General features: G+C 37.5%; 1 protein-coding gene across 1 annotated transcript in view; it reads left to right on the top strand.

Annotated features, from left to right (window-relative positions):
- LRRC4C (leucine rich repeat containing 4C) overlaps positions 1-14,522 on the top strand; it is a 784,071-nt gene that overhangs the window by 44,155 nt on the left and 725,394 nt on the right. The window lies entirely within an intron of this gene.

The raw sequence follows: 14,522 nt of genomic DNA, 5'->3' as shown, positions 1-14,522 counted from the left end.
CTGTGGCCAGGTGGGCCTTTGACCAACCATGCTGTGTGTTACCAGCTCTGCCCATTCCTCGATCAACAAACCTTTCTCACAATCACCCAAGCCATGGTTATCTCCTTGTTGGATTATTGTAATCATTTTACTCTTGAAAAAAAAATCTGGACATTTTGGTTGATCCAGAGACAGCAGCCCACACTGTTCAGTGTAAGCCTAGGTTTGCCATGTGTCACCTCTTCTGCAGGGCTGCATTGGTTTCTGATTTACTTCTAGATACAATTCAAGGCACTTTTAGTCACCTTTAAAGTCCTGCATGGCTTTGGGCAGGGTATTTGAAAGATTCCCTGTCCCTGTTGCATCTACTTGGCCTACCGTAGGTGTAAAAAAGTACATCTGATGGATTTTCAGTGAAGGGCCTTCTCTGCAGTAACTCTTCTCTGGAATATCATTCCTCCAAAAAGAAGATTGGTTCTCTTCTTGTACTTTTCTAGAAAACAGCAAACATTTGGGCACCCCAGGCTCATTTGTCAATCAAGTGGCTTGCGCGATTGTGTTTGTTGCCATCATGGGGATGGAAGTTTCTGGGGGGGCTTATATTGTTGATTTTTAAGGTTGTATGCCACCTAGAATCACCGGGGATTTATATAGGAAGCCATATAAATCTATTTAATGAATAAATAAACTCAATAAAAATAAATTTAATAACTAGGTTATAAATAAACAGATCAACAATAAGTTCAGGGCAAAATAGAGGGCAGGTGTATGTGCCAGATACCTATGAAAATATTTGGACTTTCAATATACCTGATTATTGCCCATGATGACTAGAGTATAGATATTTAAAGCTGAACAACTAAAAGAGCTTGAAGAGCCTATTGGTCTGTAGAATATACTACAAAATAAGTTAATGGCTTCTGATTTAGAGGTAATTGAAAGGAGATTAAAAGGTAAAGGTTTCCCTGTCCAGTCGTGTCTGACTCTAGGCATGATGCTCATTTCGATTTCTTGGCCAGGGTTGTCTGAAGACATTTTCCATGGTCATGTGGCCAGCATGGCTATATGCCAAAGGCACACAGAATGATATTACTTTACCAGAATGATATTACTTTGAAGTGGTATCAATTAATCATCTTACATTTGCATGTTGTCAAACTGCTAGATGGGCAGGAAATGGGGCAAAGAACAGAAGATTAGGAGGATCTAAATAATATCTTTCAATAGCTGGAATAGTTTTTGGACCTTCTACATTTAGAGATACCCAATATCTAATCAAACACTTTAAGTAAAATAATGTAGAATTTTGGATTAGGTTTTTGATAAACAATAATTTAATGGCCAGATTGTTTAGACTATAAATCTTTTCAACTTTTTCCAGCATGGACAGTAACAGTAAAAGTTATGGGTATGCAGTTCAAAATATTTGAAGGTCATCAGTACTTCTATTCCCTGGACTAGCTAGATTAAAATGCTGATTCCTCAGCCCCCTCATGCTTTTATTATGCATAATTTGGAACTCCAATATTTGCAGAGATTTTTTTATAAAGAAAGTTTTGTACAGATTCCTAGATCCTCCCTTGTTAGGTTCTACTTACAAAATCAGGACTGCTTCTGCCTGTTCAGTTTTGGATTTTAGTACCCCTGCAGATGGAAATTATTTTTCTTTCATTTTCTTAGAAGCATAATTTGTCATGCCGAAAACAACTATGTACTGTAATTTTCATGCATTCTACCCATATGAGAGTTTAAGAAATAATTCCAAGCTTTATGATGAAACCAAATTATCTGAAAGGCTTCTTTACATATCAAGAATAATGGAAAAACTGCATTTGGGGGTTTTAACTACATTAAAATATCTATAGGTCAAGTTTATTTCTTCCTGTCTAGTTTATTTTGGGTTACTTTATTTTATGCCTTGTTCTTTATTAAGTTGCTGGAATAGCTTTCAATAAATAAAATTGAAAATGGAGCACCAATATTAAAATAGCATAACATAAACCCATTCAGCAGAATGAAAGCAAATAGAACATACACAGCAACCTACTGTAATTGAAAATTATACATCATTTTACTAACTGTCCAATTAGATACAAGGTACAGCAATATTCATAGTAGGTGAGGAAAATGAGGTTGATTGGGAAAGAGATTTATGCTGAGATGCTATCAAGACATATATACCAAGCAAGCTTTCCTGGATACATAATTGATTTATACAGTACTGCATTATTGGACTCTATAAAAGTGGGGCCCTTCTAAACAGAAGAGAATTTTGTATTGGGCTGTGGATAATTATGCATGCTTGAAAATGGAAATGTTATAGATATATTTTTGGATGGGCAGGTTTATCCATTAGCTAATACAGCTGAGTGTTCATCAACGTACAGAATGGGTCAGTAGGGTTTTCAAGGGACTAGAACATTTTGTGCCCAATAATCATGTACATGAGGTGGAAAACATATCTGATTTGAGCATATTAATTCCAGATATTTTGTCAAAGCATTCCAGGTCAATTGTGCTTCAGAAGAAACAAGGTTTCATTCATTTTTGCTGTTCCAGGGTTCTGTCTCAACAAAATCCAAACAAATCCCAGAGTGATTTATGAGGCAAGTAAACTAAGTTTTCTATGTGTTGCCTCTTTCTTGACCCCCAGCAGCACCTTCCTGAGGCCTACCTGTTTCCCTGCTCTTCCTAGTATCTTCCCTTCCATCCTGCTCATATTTTGGTTTGAGATGAAAAATCCTGAATGCAACTGTTGACACACAGAATGTTCATTAACCATCTTACACATCCTTGAATACAATGTAGTTCTTAGATACATTTGTAATTTTGGTTCAGATTCAGGTAAAACATCACCCTCTGCTTTTCTCAGAAGGGGGTGGGACACACTTGTAACTATAGAAGTACTCACATCAGAGAGAAACAGTAACTTTTTATTTGATCCTATCCCTTTCAACTTCAAGGTCAAGGTTTGTGCAGAAATGCAATTTCTACAGTTCCTTATAACTTTTGGCTTCTAGCCAACAAACAAACATCAAATGAAGCCTGGCTGAATAAAAGAAAGGCGGGGGGGAACCCAACCCCAGTTTTATAGTACTTTTCTAGGGAAATTATACCAGCTCACTTTTGACTGACAGATTTAATTTGCTGAGTCCAGCTTCATTCTTCCAATTGAATAATCCAACTGAAGGTCTTGAGGAATGCTTTAGACATTTATTCACCAGAATTCAAGAGAGTTCTTCATGCACTGAAACTAGGACCAGAAATGGTCAAATGCACAAAGCTCTTCTTTTACTAGTTTGATCTCCTGCTTCCTTCCCTACATTTCCTCATCTTCTCTATTTGTGTGTGTGTGTGTGTGTGTGTGTGTGTGTGTGTGTGTGTATAAAACAGAAACAGAAACTGATGAACACAATACAGAAGCCTGATGATGGCAGATGAGATTCTGCTGAAATGTTGCTACAACTTTAAAAGCACAACTACAATGATGTGGGAAAATACCCGAACAAAGCTGAATACCATACATGTAAGTACCCGCGAAAACTTAAGAAAACAAATATATATATGTCTGTAAGTCAGACTCTGAGAAAGCACAAAGCCAAAGACACAAGCCTGAAGATGATGAATGAGACTTCATCGAAACATTGCCTAGATACTTCCAATTTTACGCGGGAGAAAACCCGAATAACCAAAGATCAATCGATCTATCTATCTATCTATCTATCTATCTATCTATCTATCTATATCTATATCTATATCTATATCTTCTTAAGTTTTTGCGGGTACTTACATGTATGGTATTCAGCTTTGTTCGGGTATTTTCCCACATCAATATAGTTGTGCTTTTAAAGTTGTATAAATATATATTAATATATATATATATACTCTTTTGTTAAAATTGTCAGTTTGCTAAAACTCATATACCTTCTAGTTGCAAAGATTCAGGACTTCTTGTTGCTTCACCTCATTTGAGGTTTCTTGGGGACCCCGAGGCAATAATAATCTAGGACTGGGAGTGGGTCAATAAGGAGTGGGAGTGGGTCAGTAAGTTGTGTTGCCCTAGGCAGAGTGTCCTAGCAAATAGCTTGCTTCACTTCAAATGACTGGGTGCCCCAGATAAGAGCCTTTTTGAAACTGCAAAGATTTTTCGCAGGTTTTACAAACTGATCTTTGAATTGGACCTAAAAAGAGCAAAGTACAAACAGATATCTAATTACACCTGCCTGACCTGTGCAATATCCTGAGAAACAGCAGTGGTTTAGGCAAAGTTGGGTGCAAAAGGCTTTGTAATTGGTGGGGAGAGAAACTAAATGAATGAACTCCAGAGAAAAACTGTCCAGCAAGGTTTTATTAAGAAAGAGCCTGCCCATTCCCATTATGTATGGACAGTCAGAAGAAAGCAAATGGGCTAAATAACCATAGATATTAAAAACAAACAAATGAAAGTAGCAAAATAAAAACAGGAAGAAAAGAATAGAAAGCTGCAGACTTCTCAGAAAATGAGGAAGAAGACCACTAAAGAAATAAAAAACAAAATATTTTGTTGAAAAAATATCAAATTGATACATTATAGCTAATATTCATTGTAACTGAATATTGCATGCAATCCTGATATATTTGCCAAATGGATTTTTTTCCTGAAAAAAAGTGTTATAAGTGAGTCAAAAAAGTGTTATAAGTGAGTCATTTCTCCCCCAAAATGAATCTATTGACCAACTAAATTGACAGTATAATTTGAGTGCAGCTGTGAGCTGTCAATGCCCCAACAAACATTGCCACCAAGTTCCAATTTTTTTTAAGGGAGTACAGTGATTGTATACATGCTAGAGTTATTAAATTTAAATCAGATGTAGTTTCTATCTTGGATCTGACTACGTGTAGGCAGGTGGCCCTCTATGTGCCTTATCAATCCCAACTGTGAATGTTCATTTGCAAAAATTATGGACATTAAGCAATTTCATTTCCCCATATTATTTCTGTCTATCCTGAACGATTATGTATTAACTCACTTACCTTATAAAGAAAGGAGAACTGATAATTTTATTTTAAATTAAATGTTTATAAATTATAATATTCAAAAATATGTCAAAATTCTTATACCTTTGTCTAGCTGACACAAAAAAATCACATTAAGAACATTAATCACACCTTCTGATAATACAGATTATTATTTAAATATATTCACCATTGCAATGATTCTATATCTTTTAGCTTATAAAATGCTTCAAAGTCTAACTTTATCACACATTGCAAAATATCCTATATCCTGAAACTAATCTGCCCCAATGCATTTTTTTTATGAACATGAAATGTAACAACATTTATTAGCATGTGTGTATGCAGCTGTGCCTTTGAGTGGTTGACAAACCATCACAAATTCTTCATGCATGTATTCAATGTTTGTTTTGCATGCAATCATGCAGGCCTTTTTTCCCTCTTGTTTATCATCCAATTTGATTAATGTGCTTAATGATGTATGTTTAATTCTTGCTGAAGCCAATATTTAAAAGAAAAGGGAATTTATCATGTTTAGTGACTAAGGGTGAAGTTTTTAAAAAATGGAAAATGCTACAATTCCTTTTCACTTTGACTTTTTATTACACAAAAAATAGCCCATTGTGATTACAATGAAAAAGATAAATTTTCAATGTACATTAAAATTTTTGTTAAGTGTGCATCAGCTTGACAGCACCCAGTCCTTCTTAAAATCTATATTGTTTATTAACATAATATGCACATTTAATAATACTATATATTTTATTCTGAAGAATGCTCAACTAAGTGTGAAAATATAGTCTCAATTCAGGTTGTATCTCCAAACCTAAGAACTGACATAATAACCACTGTAATAAAACGTCAGTTGTGAGTAAAACTGGGTGGTTTTTTTTGTTTTTTGTTTTTTTGTAAACTAAATGCAGGAAAATTAAACGATTTTATCCCACCCACCCCCCATTTTGACAATTCTGTTGTTAATCGCTATAATGTTCCAATTAATTATGAGGGGGAAAAATCAGTTCCAGTTCAAACTTATTTAGGTTTTGAACTTCAGACAAGTACCAATAAAAGACTAAAATGTGTAATGTGTTTCAATAGGGAAAAGAAAAAAGAGAGGAAATGATGGTTAAATGGAAATAAAGCTATTGGGACTTAACAATATCTTTATAGTGCCATTACTTTAGGTTTTTTTAGTGTGTTTTTATTAATTTCCAAGTGCAATGCAAACTTACAATCATAACATTTCTAACCTTGACCTGAGACTAGAATATTTATATAGCCTTTTAAAGCTTCTTCTTAATGTCCTGGTCAACTGACCTTAGATTCTCCATTGTAGCATTCTGTTTCAGGAAAATTATTTGGAAAAAGACTTTGTTTGCACTGAATCTGTTTTCAGCAAAAGACATTTCTGTTCTCTGGGGGATTTTTTTTATTTCAAAATGATTGATGATTTTAAACACTCATTATATAGGAATGAGAACTTTGAGATATATTAAATGTGGCTATTATTTTCATATTTTGTTGCCTTTTCAAATGTTCCATTTGCAGTTTTCTTAGACAAGCTGTTATTATTTGAGTTAAAGATGGAATAGAAAGATAGACTGGAGACCTATAGAATGAGCACAAATGTACTACAAAGTAGTTTTTTTTCCCCAATACACAACAGTAAATTCAGGACACACAGAGAGAGGCAAATGGGCTGAAAGCAAGATGCAGTGTGACATTGCATTCCGACACTGTAGGAATGACCTTGGGAAATACAAAGTAGCTCCACAGCCTAGGCAACAGTCATGGAAAAAGATATCTCAGACCACAGAATGAAAAGAATCATCTCAGAAGAGACCTCTCAAATTTTCTGGAAAGGTAGTCCTTGACTTACGACCTACAATTGAGCCCCAAAATTTCCATTGCTAGCCAAGAAAGTCGTTAAATGAGTTGTACCCAATTTTTCAATCTTTCTTGTCACTGTTGTTAAGTGAATTAGTGCAAGTTTTAAATTAGTAACACGGATATTAAGTGAATCTGGCTTCCCCACTGATGTTACTTGTCAGAAGGTTGCTAAAATGGGACCACATGACCTCTTACTAAACACGGCTAACATTGACATCATATTTGTCTGTGAAAGATGGCTCAATGCATCTCTCCCTGATTCCATTACCACAGTAATAGACTATCATGTTTACCAATCAGATTGTGAAATCCGTAGAGGAGATGGTGTTGCTATCTTCTATAAAAAGTCCTTACATCTAAAAAACATCCATTACCCTGGAGCCTGCTCTTCCTGAGACCATCATCTGTGAACTGTCCTTAAATATCACATTTCGGTTCTTACTATGTTACAGAGCCCCTGATTATGACATCAAACATGTAAACAAGCTAAATTCACCACTAACATGGGCAACATCCTGCCCACATGCTTTTATCTTTCATGGTGACTTCAATCTACCTCATATTAACTGGACCCTAAACAAATGTAAAACTGAACCCATACATGCAACTTTCTACAATGCTGTAACAAATCTGGGACTGGAACAACTAGACTAGACTTAACAACTGCCTCGATCTCATCTTCTGCAATAGTTTGAATTCAATTTATGGAATACAAATTAAAGAACCCTTTTTCAACAGTGACCACAACATGATTGACTTTTGTCTCAACATACGTCCACACAAAGATTATCACAATGACATAATCCCCAATTATAACTTCAAAAAAGGCAACTGATCTTATAGACAACGATCTCTCATCCCTTGATTGGCAATTTCTATTCACTGGATGAGTATTGAAGACCATTACAACATATTTTTACTTGAAGTCAAAAGAGTCATCAAACTATATGTATCAATAACAACTCCCAAATCCAGAAAAAAACAGATTACCCATAACAATAAGGAAGCTTCAATCCAAAAAGAGATCACTTTGGCAGAAAAACAAATCTGGTCACGTTGCCAACTTCAAAAGCCAATACAAAAATTTATGCCACCGGATAAAGACTGAATGCACCAATTATCACATTAAACAAGAGGAAAACCTTCTATGCACCAATTCCATCCGTGCTTTCTACAATTTTGTAAACAACAAACTAAAAGACTCAAGGTCCATCCCACCCCTGAAAGGACGTAATGGTAAAGAATGCAAAGACAACGCCATTAAAGCCAACCTCTTTAACACATTTTTGGTTCAGTATTTGTAAATAGCAATGGATCATGGGCAGTATTTCCTAGTCAAACCACAGACAACTACAATGATCTAATACATGTCGATTTTACAGAAGACAATGTTGAAAAAGCACTACAGAATCTAAAACCATCTCTATCTATTGGACCAGACGGAATATGTACCTACTTCTTTAAAAAAAGCTATCCACAGCCATAGCTGAATCTCTAAGCATAATCTTTGAAAAATCTTTCAGGATCAGCTCCTTGGTCCTATGGTCACAAGCCATGGTCATCCCCATCTTCAAAAAGGGAGACCCCAGCCTAGTTGAAAATTACAGACCATTCTCTTTATATTTCACCTGCAAAATCATGGAATCAATTATTAACCAATCCACCATCCTCCACTTAGAGACAAACAACCTATCTCTAATAAACAATTTGGTTTCAGAAAAAAAACTATCATGTAATCTGCAACTTGCACACTGCAAAAACATATTGACTACACAACTCAATCAGGGCAAAGCAATAGATACAATCTACATAGACTTCTGTAAAGCCTTTGATTCAGTGGTACATGACAAGCTACTACTAAAACTAAAATCTTATGGTATCTCTGGACAACTGCATAACTGGATAGAAGCATTCCTGTCAAACAGACAACAAATGGTCAAAATTGGGAGTGTCCTATCAAATTCTGTACCTGTCAACAGTGGTGTCCCCCAAGGCAGTGTTCTAGGACCAACTCTCTTCATACTCTACATAAATGACCTCTGTGATCATATTACGAGCAACTGTGTTCTCTTTGCTGATAATGTAAAGCTGCTCAATACCACAGAAAATATTGCTATCCTTCAAAAAGACCTCGACTATGTATCAGAATGGTCAAATGACAACTTCAAATCTCAACAAATAAATGCTCTGGCTTACATATTGGCAAAAAAAATCAGAAAATAAAATACAAGCTGAATAGTCAAGACCTTATTGATGATCAAACTTTGCAAGGAACTTGGAGTACTCATCTCTAATGATCTAAGTGCTAGAGCCCACTGTAACTACATAGCCAAAAAGGCATTAAGAGTTGTTAACCTAATCCTATGTAATTTTTTCTCTGGTAATATCACACTACTAACTAGAGCATAGAAAACATTTGCTAGACCAATACTCGAATACAGCTCATCAGTCTGGAACCCACATTACGTATCTGATATTAGCACAGTTGAGAAAGTCCAGAAATATTTCACAAGAAGAGTTCTTCACTCCTCCATATATTGTACAATGAAGCCCATGTTCCAGGAATAAACACTTTACAGGAGCTAATATTAAAGTTTGGGATATAATCTTAAGAACTATAATGTTTTAAATAATCAACACAACATAGTGATAATTTAATAAGTAATTTGCTTTCCTGTGAATAACATTTTTTTTAACCATCTCTTGAATTTTGAAGATTCAGTTAGGTCTGTAATTAAAAACTTTAGAGCAAAGAGATAATTTGAACCTACCTTTTATTAAGATGTCATAACATTTGGATCAATTGAGCGCTGTCTAGCTAAAAAATAAAATAAAATCCTCTTTTTTGCTCTAAATGATAAATAGTTATATTGCTTGCTTAATCTCTTAAAGAGGAAAGGATTTCAGGTGAATTCTGTTGGAAATGTTGAAGGAGAATCCAAAAACCCACTGTGGTTTTTTTTGTGTGGGTGTGAGCATCTATCACAGTAATGCCTGCTTTGATAAAGGCTCTCTTGATTTTCTTTTACTAACAATTTTTTGCTGAAATCAATATGTATCAGTCTAATATCACTGAAGTGCTGTGTAGACTTTTCATCACAATGTAAGGCAATACTACACAGCAGGCATCTTTCCTCTGGTATGCCAGTAACCCAGTATGTACTGTTTATGTTCATCACTCTCTGTGTTCAGTCCATGGTTATTAAGAGTGTTCATGCTGAGTGGCATCTGGCACGTGTATGTACAAGAAGATGAGTAGTGAACTAAAAGCTTGAAACCCAGGGCGGGGGGAACCTGAATTTTTTATGAGCATTTTAAACTGAATCTGTTTAAAGCACCCATCACAAAGTTATTCTTCCATCTGTTTCTAGGTTTCCTTAAAGTAGAACCCCAGTTTTAGCTGGTTATTTGTTTTGGGATTTTGATTTATCAAACATTATTGGAGAAGAAAATGCTGTGTTTACTATTGGAAATAATCTAAATGTGAGGTAACTGTTGTATATCGTAGTTATCTACCCATGCCAATCATTTTGTTTTTCATGGCTTATTTGGTACATGACATTTTAATTTAAATTATTGGAATGAATATGTATGTATGTATGTATGTATGTATGTATGTATGTATATTCTTAAGTTTTCGCGGGTACTTACATGTATGGCATTCGTCTTTGTTCGTGTATTTTCCCACGTCATTATAGTTGTGCTTTTAAAGTTGTAGCAACGTTTGGCAGAATCTCATCTGCCATCATCAGGCTTCTGTATTGTGTTCATCAACCGAACACAATACAGAAGCCTAATGATGGCAGATGAGATTCTGCTGAAACGTTGCTACAACTTTAAAAGCACAACTATAATGACATGGGAAAATACACGAACAAAGACGAATTCCATATATATGTGTGTGTGTGTGTGTGTGTGTGTGTGTGTATGAATCTTTGGTTATTCGGGTTTTCTCCTGCGTAAAATGGGAAGTATCTAGGCGATGTTTCGATGAAGTCTCATTCATCATCTTCAGGCTTGTGTCTTCGGCTTTGTGCTTCTTGGAATAATGTGAGCTTGCAGCTCCTTCTTCCTTTTAACTGCTAGTGGGTGTGTGACTTGATTGGGTGGGGGCTTGGCTGTGTTCTGATTGGCTGGGGGGGTGTTCTGTTCAGGTGGGGGCTTGGCTGTGCTTAGGTTAGTCTTAGTTGCCGGGGGATTTGAGCTGGTGAGCTGTGATGCTGTTGTTTGGCTTCCCATTCATGGTCATGCCACATCTTCATGGTGGGCATCAGTTGGCTTCATGTATGGGTCAGAGGGGTTTGAAGTGGGTAGTGATGCAGCTGCGGTATGGCTTCTGGTCCATGGTCATGTCTCATCATCTGTGTGGGTGTGAGTCTGCTTTCTATGTGGAAGTGTGGTGGTAGCATCTTGTGTGGCCCTCGTGGGTGTGGGTCTGGTGTCCTTCTTCATGTTAGGTACTTGTTTGTTAATGAGGGCAGGTTTCCAGATGGCTGGTAGGTGGGAGGTATCATCTTGTTTATTCATGCTGTGTGGGCGTTTTTCTATCTCTATGGCTTCTCTGATTATTCTGTTGTTGAAGTGTTCAGTTTTGGCGATAGTTCTGGTATTTTTAAATTCAATCTCAAGTCCTACCCCTCTCACCTGTCATCGCAAACCTCTACATGGAACACTTTGAAACACAAGCTCTAGAAAAATATGATCACAAACCCAAATTCTGGCTCAGATATGTAGATGACACCTTCATAATCTGGCCACATGGGAAAGAAAAACTGAACAACTTCCTCACACACCTCAACAGGGTACACCCCAAAATACCATTCACCATGGAAACAGAAGCCAACAATCAACTTCCCTTGCTAGATGTCTTAGTATACAAAAAATCCAATGGCTCCCTAGGACACACCATCTACCAGAAGAAAACACATACAAACTGCTATCTACATGCACTCTCACACCACCACCAGCACAGATCAATTCCGTGGCCGTGACACTCATCTCCAGAACAAAATGTTTAGCTGACGAACAACACCTAAAAACCGAACTGCACACTCCCACTAACGTACTAACAGCCAATGGATTCCAAAGGAAGAAGATTACCCACCTAATCCAAAAAGAAACCCCAGCCAAAATCCAAGACAGAAAACAAGAGAATGTCAAAGCCCTCCTCCCATATATAAAAGGCACTACAGACAAAATCAGCAAGATCCTCCAAAAACACATTAAAACAGCATTCTGCACAAACAGAAAAATATCCACCATCCTAAGAAACCCTAAAGACAAAATCTAGTTAGAAAACCAAGGAGTATACGAAATTCCCTTGCACCGCCTACCCCACCACATACATTGGACAAACCAACAGAAGAATAAGTGCACGCATTGAAGAACACAAGAACTCAATCAAAAAAGAAGAACCGACCTATTCCCTGGTCCAACACCTCAAAGCCACACATGAGATTGACTTTAAAAATACTATAACTATCACCAAAACTGAACACTTCAACAACAGAATAATCAGAGAAGCCATAGAGATAGAAAAACGCCCACACAGCATGAATAAACAAGATGATACCTTCCGCCTACCAGCCATCTGGAAACCTGCCCTCATTAACAAACGAGTACCTATCATGAAGAAGGACACCAGACCCACACCCACAAGGGTCACACAAGATGCTACCACCACACTTCCACATAGAAAGCAGACTCATACCCACACAGATGATGAGACACGACCATGGACCAGAAGCCATACCGCAGCTGCATCACTAAGCACAAAGCCGAAGACACAAGCCTGAAGATGATAATTGAGACTTCATCGAAACGTCACCTAGATACTTCCAATTTTACGCGGGAGAAAACCCGAGTAACCAAAGATCCACATACAAATACCCATGAAAGCCTCAGAAAATATATATATATATATATATATATATATATATATATATATATATATATATATATATATATATATATATATATATATATCTATCTATCTTTGGGTTTTCTCCCGCGTAAGATTCAAAGTATCTAGGCAACGTTTCGATGAAGTCTCATTCATCATCTTCAGGCTTCTGTCTCCGGCTCTGTGCTTCTCAGAGTAATGTGAGATTGCAGCTGCTTCCTCCTTTTAACTGCCAGTGGGGGTGGGACTTGATTGGGTGGGGGCTTGGCTGTGTTCTGATTGGGTGGGGGTGTGTTCTCATTGGTAGGGGGTTTGGCTGTGTTCTGATTGGTTGGGGGGTTAGCCGTGTTCTGATTGGTTGGAGGCGTGTTCTGTTCAGGTGGGGGCTTGGTTGTGCTCAGGTTAGTCTTAGTTGCTGGGGGATTTGAGCTGGTGAGTTGTGATCTTGCTGTCCCACCCACTCAGAAGATGAGACACGACCATGGACCAGAAGCTGCACGGCAGCTGCATCACTACCCACTTCAAACCCCTCCGAGCCATACATGAAGCAAACCGACACCCACTATGAAGATGCAGAAGGACCACGAACTCGAAGCCAAACAGCAAGATCACAACTCACCAGCTCAAATCCCCCAGCAACTAAGACTAAGCAAGCCGACACCAACTATGGAGATGCAGCGCGACCTCGAACTCGAAGCCGGGCAGCAAGAAATCCAGCCAATCAGAACACGGCCAACCCCCCCAACCAATCAAAACACAGACAGGCCCCCCACCAATGAGAAGACACCCCCACCCAATCAGAACACAGCCAAGCCCCCACCCATTCAAATCCCACCCCCACTGACAGTTAGAAAGAAAAAAGCAGCTGCAACCTCACATCACTCTGAAAAGCAAGAGCCAAAGACAGAGGCCTGATGATGATGAATGAGACTTCATCGAAACGTTGCCTAGACACTTTGAATCTTACGCGGGAGAAAACCCGAACAACCAAAGATCCATATATATATATATATATATATATATATATAATTACGTTTTCGCGGGTATTTATTTGTATGGTATTCAGCTTTGTTCAGGTATTTTCCCATGTCATTGCAGTTGTGCTTTTAAAATATGATTAATATATGATTAAACAAATATACAAACTGTTAGAACTACAGTTATTTACATAGTGACCCAAGTGTGTTTACTTTATTTTTGTTGTTGTTGTTGTTGTGTGATATTTCGAAATATCACATAAGAGATCCAGAAAGACAACCATCAGTTCAGCTTCCATCTGGGCTTTATTGCAAAGTGGCTAGATGGAAAATTCTCCTCAGTACATGAAAGCCTACTTGGAGTTTACTAAAAAGCATCTGACAGACTCTCAGACTATGAGGAACAAGATTCTCTGATCTGATGCAACCAAAATTGAATTCTTTCTGTTCAATTCTAAACGTTATGTCTGGAGGAAACTAGGTACTGCTCATCACCTGCCCAATACCACCCCAAAAGTGGCGGTGGTAGCATCATGCTTTGATGGTGTTTTTCAGCAGGGACTGGGAGACTGGTCAAGGATGAGGGAAAGCTGAAAGCAAAGTAGAGGGATATCCTCAATGAAAGCCTGTTCCACAGTGCTCAGAACCTCAGACTGAGCTGAAGGTTCACTTTCCAACCTGACAACGCAACCAAGACAACACAGGAGTGGCTTAGGGACAACTCTGTGAATGTGCTAGAGTGGCCCAGACAGAGACCTGACTTGAAACCTATTGAACAT

Source organism: Pseudonaja textilis, chromosome 1 (genome assembly GCF_049901715.1).
Source record: "Pseudonaja textilis isolate UNSWEBS1 chromosome 1, rPseTex1.2, whole genome shotgun sequence".
NCBI lineage: Eukaryota > Metazoa > Chordata > Lepidosauria > Squamata > Elapidae > Pseudonaja > Pseudonaja textilis.
The sequence above is the reverse complement of the archived record's forward strand: the minus strand, read 5'-3'. Positions and strand labels throughout refer to the sequence as shown.